Genomic DNA, 7,707 nt, shown 5'->3' with positions numbered 1-7,707 from the left:
TTTATTTTAGACTATTGGTATTATTTATAATAATAATAATATTATTATATTGTATATTACATATTGTACTTAAATATAAATATTTGGCAAAACCTAATATATATATATATATATATATATATATATATTATAATATAGTATCTGCATTTAAAATGGTCTTATTTTGACTGACATTGCTATTTATTTAAACAAATAAATAAATACATTTTTTATTTATTTATTATATATTTATTATTTATTTGTTATATTATATTATATTTTATTATATTAATATAAGTCTAATCCGCTTAACCTCTGAAGGGTCTTGACATTATTATGTCAATAATATTCTGCAGATTTTTCTTTATGAATATATCAGTATCAGTAACATGAATGCAGTTCTAGAACCCTCCACCTGCCATAAACAGCATCACTGCAGCAGCTTTTCAGGAGTGAACACTTGCACTGATCAATTCCAGCCAAAAAAACAACAACGGGAAAATACCCACTTTTGCGTTTCATTGTCCCTGGCGCTGCCTGCCCATCCAACTACTGTCTCCAATCTGTGCCAACAAACTTTCACTGATACAACCCAGTGATGACTCATTTGCTGCAAAGTCTTACATAATCACAGGTCTGGGAACTAACTCTAGCGTGCCACTTGGGGGCAGTGCAACACACAGAGTCCAAGGCCCAAAATAGACATAACTTGAAGTGATGGAATCTTGCAGCTGGTTTTGTAACCTAATTGTCCAGTGAACCAGATTCTTTACCTCCTTCCTGTAAACTGACTGGCTACATGTTCCCGAGCTAGACCGTTCAACTATGAATGAATGGCATTTCATACACGCATGTAGTCGGTCACACACAAACATACACACCTGAGAATCTAGGTGATATTAATTTGTAAACGTATATGGACACACACACACAGATGGCACCAGCAGGCTGCTTCGATCTTTACTTCACAGCAGAGATCACAACATAGAGACGTGGGTGATGGGGATATATGTGGGTGAGAACATGGCATTCTCACCCAGTTTCCTGTTGGATGGCAGACAAACGGTAAACCCAACTGTGAGACAAACGCAGGAGCGAGATGTGCTGTACCCACCCAGCAGGCACCGAGAGAGCGAGGAGGGCTGATGAGCTCTGCCAATATGCCTCCGCATGTGGAGGTGTCCTTCAGAAAAAGCGTGTGTGTGTCTGCTTGCATGGGTGTGTGAAAATGTTACATATACAGACTCTTGTGTCATGGTGTCCTATGGAGTGGAGGAACACATCACAGTTCATGCCAAATGTGACCTCATTTATGGGTCAAGAACAGGTGAGTGGGTGGAGTGGGAATGGACCAGATGTCCTGGGAATGAACTGTTCTCTTGCTCAAGTGCCCTTTTTATATTGAATCATATTCTTTGATTATTTTCCACTCTCTTTTAAAATAACTACTGCTATGAACAGAGGCCAAAGGTGGTTGTAATTCAATCAAAAACAAGCTTTTCAAAACAACATAACATACAACATACTGTATTACATAGCATGTAGTGTCATATAACAAATTGTAATATTTCTGTTTATCCATCTTGAGTCATGTGGTTCTTTTCCACTCTCTTTTTAAACGACTGCTGGCTATGAACGAAGGCCAAATGTGTTGGTAATTCAACCAAAAACAGGCTTTTCAAAACAATAATGGATGGCATATGACACAACATAACATAACTTCATATAGCCGAACATATATCATGTTGTGTTATATGTAATGTGATGTTATGTTATATGTTATAATATTAACATGACACAACAAAGGCCAAATATGTTTGTTATTCGACTTAAAACAGGCAGTACGACTGTATTAATTCATCACTTTCTCACTGTGAAGGTGATTCTGAATGCTGTGTCTGCAATCTCTCATTTTGTCCTCACCATAGTGAAAAAACTTAGGCAACTCCAAAAAACAAAAAAACTGCTGATCAGATTAGTTCCTGCACAGCCAGGAACGAATACATTTTTTATAGCCAGGAATGAAAGCTTTTTACCTTCATGCTTGAGTGCGCACATTAATTGAGAGAAAGGACCCCTCAGGAAATTCCCCACAAATTCTGCGAGTCATTGAGATAGAAGCACTATATTTACCTGGACATCATGGTTATTTTTGAATGAAAAGAGGAAACACTGTTGCCTTCCACCAGCTTTTTCAAAAACACATTAAGCCATTACAAAACAAGCCCTCACCATTCGTGACATCCACTGCATTAATTGCATTACAGCAGATCAGTATTCATGATATCTATATTCGCTAAGCATGTGTGGGGAGGCAGTGGGCAAAGCAAACAGGAATTTTACATTTAGTCCTAAATATAAACACCAAATAAACATGCCAACCTCCAGGATAACAGCTATAATATAAACCCCTTAAACTAGTTTAAACTGGATTCAGTTTAAACTAGTTTAAGGGGTTTATATTATAGCTGGGTTTTTATTCTCTGTGGTACATAAAATACGATTTTTAAACACTGGACCTCATTGACTTTAATTGTATGGACATAAACACATCAGCATTCATACAGGTTTGGATGACAGAATTTTCAATTTTGCCTGAACTACACCTGTACGAAAGCCTGTCCTCTAGCCTAGGAACCAAAGTTTTTTGCCACACGGACTGATTATAGTGGGACACACAAGAATACGGTTCGGGAATGTTCATCTCACGCTATAATGCGTTTATGTCCTGATAGCATTAATACAGACATCATTGCCAAAGAATAACTGGTTCAGATGATATCCAGAAAAGACTGTTCAATAAATATAGCTTTGTTAAGAATCTATTCTCCGACCTCTGATTCTCTAACCGGAATCTCGTCCATATTTGGCTGCCTCAATCAGCGTATTATAAAGTTGTAGCACGCCCTCTCTACAAAAGCCGGATTGAGGGCAAAACTGAACCAACATGGACAAAGCAAAGACAATGTCCAGACCTCGAAGCAAGATTAATCTGCCTACACATCTGGATGATTACGATGTTGTCTACCACCCAGCTGGGGTCCTAACTTTAAAGGCTTCCTCTTACTATCCTTGTCAGCCCCAAAGCAGCTCGAGGAAAATATCTCGCAGTGGTGTTAGCCCTCAAACCAGGACCAGTAGGTGTCACATTACGTTCGCTGGCGTTTACGTCCCACCGGAGCTCCCTAGCGTCCAGACTGCTATGTTGGAGGAGAAGATCAAACGGAGACAGTATGACAGTCTAAAGCAGCAAGTAGTAGAGGACTCGCTGATCTGGAATACCAACGACTGCAGGTACAAGCTAAAGAAGCCCAGTGCATGCAAGAAGCGCTAGCAGCAAAGGAGGCCCTGTTGAAACAACTAGAACAACAGCGCAAGCTTCAAGAAGCAGAGACTGAACTCGAAGTAGCTAAGCTTGTATCCTCTATGCTCTATGTAGTCCAGTCCCTGCAGACTCTGGTTCTTCAAATGCTCAACAGGCTGCATCAGAGCGCAGCAGGCTTGTTCAACGCAGCTTATGTCTTTCGAACCTCAGCAGCCCCATCCAGTAACCCGCTCTGATGTCAACGCTGCTGCCTGTCTTACAGCACTGCCTAATCCTGATGTCTCTGTAGCGTCAGCTAGACCAGCACACTGGGCCTCACCTGAAGCACCCATGCCCGCTGCACGTGAGGGCCACAAACAAGTCCCTGACATTGCACCATTGGCTTCTACTGCCTTGCCAGTACACTGTGTCATTACCATTGAATGTGGCCCCTCAGTCTTCAGTAGTGTTCACCATTCCCACCTTCGCTGTGTACCCCATGAGCAGCAGCATGCAGCATGTGACACAGCAGCCTGTTACTACCACATGACCTACCCTTTGCTACAGGCCACAACAGACAGCAAAAACGACGGTGACGACACTTCCAGGTCTGTCACAGCTCCCCGTCTTCAGCCACCAAGCATCAGGGACGACGCTTCATGCTCCTGGTTATGTTAAAGTATCTGTGCCTATCCCCTCAACAGTCTACTCACCTCAACCGAGTCCAGAGCTTCTGCTTGCATCAGTCTATGCTAGGCTATAATTTGCGATCAACCGAGCATCTTGAGCCTACCATGAGAAACTTGTACAAGACCTTGGCCAGTCAGTATGACCCGCTGGGGTATATCTTCCCGTTTACCACCCAGGCAGAATTTGGGCTGGGAAGATCCTATAACACCTTTACTGCTAAGAGAGAAGCTAATCTCCTTCAGCTGCAGTTTCCTCGGCCTTATGCCCCAGCCTGCGCTGATCACCCTAGTGCCATCCGGGAACTCCGTGTATTTTGCGAGGCGTTAGAAAGAGCATACGACTCAGTGGCCTATTTGCGTACCACTGATGATCAAGGCCACGTCCATGTCGCCTTTGTTCTGGCCAGATCCAGAGTGGCTCCCAGAAAGTGTCTCTCCATGCCTCATTTGGAACTGAGTGCAGCCTGACTGGTGTTCAGTTAGCTAAAGAGATCCAGACTGAGTTGCCTCATAATATCCAGACAGTCAACCTCTGGTCTGACTCAACAACTGTGCTGAACTGGCTCACCTCTGAGTCCTGTTGCTACAAAGTGTTTGCAGGGACATGCATAGCAGAAATCCAGACCCTCACAGGCATGGCTGAATGGTGGTACAACTCACAACAACCCAGCTGACCACATCACAAGAGGCCTAACACTGACCCAGATAGCAGGACCTCACCCGTGGAGTTCCTCCAGACTTCCTCGTTCAACCTTCTGACCAGTGACCATCTACACCCGTCACTAAGGTAGAATCGGAGATGAGTGAGTTGAGGAAAACCGCATTCATCGGCACTGTCAAAGCCGTCAATCAATACTTGTGGAACGCGATCAATCTCACACATGGCTAGAGCTTGTTGAGGCCACTGTCAGGTCCTTACACGGGGTGGCCACTGCAGACATGGACTCTTCACTGCAAGCTGATGACTATTTTGAAGCAGAGAAACTTATCCTGGCCCAAGCTCAACATGATTCATTCCCACTAGAAGTCCAAGATTTGAAGACTGGACAGCCAATTCCAGCCATTTGGTATCCCTTGCAGTGTATGATAAGGACACAGGTCTTATCAATGTAGTGGGACGATTACGTAGAGCTAGTGACCTTGACCTTAATGCCATTTACCCTATACTGTTGGACCCTGGTCATTCTACAACAAAGCTGGTAATTAAAGAGACGGACTGTCTAAAAGGGTGCTAGCGAAATTGCGGCGGCAGTATTGGGCACTTCGGGGCAGTGAAGCCATCAACGCAAATGCCAAAATTGTCAGTTCAGATGAGCCAAGCCTAGGTCCCAAGTCCCCCAAATGGACAATCTTCCATCCTGCAGGCTGCAACTTCACCAACCGCCACTCTATTCTACTGGGGTAGATTGTTTTCGGCCCCCTTTTAGTCAAAGTTGGTCATCGCCACGAAAAAAAGATGGCATCATTTATAAGTGCATGACAACCCGACGTGTGCACCTAGATCTGTTGGAGCACCTTGAAACTGATGTGTTCCTGCTCTCTCTGCGTCACTTTATAGCAAGACGAGGTAAGCCCATGGAATCGCTTTGCGACGATGGCACCAACTTTAAAGGAGGAGACCGAGAACTACGTGACACTTTTGATGTCATGGCACCCAAGCTTCCGTCACATTCCACCTAATGCTCCTCATTCTATATATATATATATATATATATATATATATGAAGAGTTCAGATGCAAAAGCCTCTAAATGCCATTTGAAATTTTCTTCTTTAATGATGATTTTTATAAAACTTGTATATTTAAGTTCAGTAATTTCACTTAAATAACAATTAATAGGTAATTGTCATTGCCATTTAAGTGAAATCACTGAACTTAAATACACAAGCTTGATACAAATGATCTTTCTAGAAGAAAATTTCAAATGGCACTTAGAGGCTTTTGCATCTGAACTCTTCATATATATAATTACATTACACATATACACACACAGGCTGACAACCTATGTTTCATGTCCTAAGGCACATCAACACAAACTGAACTGGATTTCCCTGCAGAGTTATCCAATAACGCTAATACAAGATTAGAAATAGCCTTTATAATCAAAAGTGTTAATTGTGATGTTTTGCGACCCTTGATGGACAGTTAGCAGGGTCGGCGTGGAGAATAGCATGCTCAAATGGGTGATTGGGGTTTACACAGTACCTCTATTAGCATGTCACATTAGCTTCAGTCCACTGCGTCCTGATTAAAGAAGGATTTCCATTGAAGAGCAGACAGGGGGCTCTTTCACAGATGGAGAGTAAAAAGGGACACATGTTGGTCACTGATAATTGGGTCATTTGTTTAGGGGGATTAAACTGACCTCTGAATATTACCATCACGCCTTGATTAGAGCCTCGTCTGAGCTGGAGTGACTTTGATAACAAGAGTCATCTACCTCATCTGCCACTGATTGGCTATTCAGATGAGCCTAACGAGGATGGCTAATTACATTATATGGCTCACAACCTGCAGGATTGACAGGTCATTTCATTTAAGAAGTTATAGCGAACATCTTGTTTCGTGTGCTACACTTCTTTATATGCTTTCATAATCTCACCCTTAAATACAAGGAGCTCATCAAGCTTCATGCTCATTGTGGTCAGTGAAAGATACCTCTACAACCCACCCTAATTTTTTCTCCCTGCGCAAATGTGGTTACTATGATACGACAACGTGTTGCTATGGGCGCGTGGGCGTGCGAGCAGAGGGGACGGCAATAAAGAGACAATTCCTTCAAAGAAGGGAGCATACGTTTTTAAATCAGTAAAAATATATGAAACGCCAAGCATCCAGAATCATCTCTGCACTCTCATAATGAGGAAAATTCGTTATTGCTTAATGCATTTCATGCACATATGGCCTAAGAATGCTTGAGGCCTATTGCTTCAAATTGAATGTAAAGGGTCTTTTCGGACTAACGCTGCTCATCTCTGTCAGAGATGGAGAGAGAGACAGTAAAGCGACTCTATCCTCATGATGAGTGAATGAGTAATGTGTGAGAGACTGTCACCATGAATGAGCCTGCGGGTGAGAGTCTGAATGCTGAGTGTTAACATAGGGTGTTAAAAAACAGCTTCTGTGGCAAAACTAAATAACGCTTCAGGCAGATTTAGCACCATATTGCAAAAATGCAAATAGCACTCACATTCCACTGATTCTCCAGATGACTTAATTCTGTTCATGAAGCATTAAGGAATATGTAACGTACAACTCTTTTCATGGTCCTGCTCTTCATGAAACCCCATCAGAAAAAAGAAGCAAAAATCAGCCTGCCACTGGGGAAGTACCCTCACACCTTTGTATACTTATCTACCCACCTTAAGGCACTAATGTGCCCCTTTGCAGAACCTGATTTCACCAAGTGCAACATGTTCCTGGATCGGTGAACATGTCAAACTGACAATCACACACTTCAGATTAGGATTCGAAGAATCTTTTAGAATTCACAAATTTGATCTCAGATGGCCAAACTCAGCTTAATGTAGTTCCAGGATCATCTAAATGTGATGACCCAGGGAAGCAACTGGCCTTTAAACAATTGGAATGGTAATGGATAACCCTCTCTCTCTATATATAAAACATCCTTGGTTTGCCCAACACAATATAGCATGAATTACCCATAGCAGATACATACAGGTGGAGCTAGGGAAGATGAAGGGTTTCTGAAAGCGCACTGCACTGCTGTAGCAA

This window comes from Pimephales promelas, chromosome 9, assembly GCF_988280905.1.
Source record: "Pimephales promelas chromosome 9, fPimPro1.hap1.1, whole genome shotgun sequence".
Taxonomy (NCBI): domain Eukaryota; kingdom Metazoa; phylum Chordata; class Actinopteri; order Cypriniformes; family Leuciscidae; genus Pimephales; species Pimephales promelas.
The sequence above is the reverse complement of the archived record's forward strand: the minus strand, read 5'-3'. Positions refer to the sequence as shown.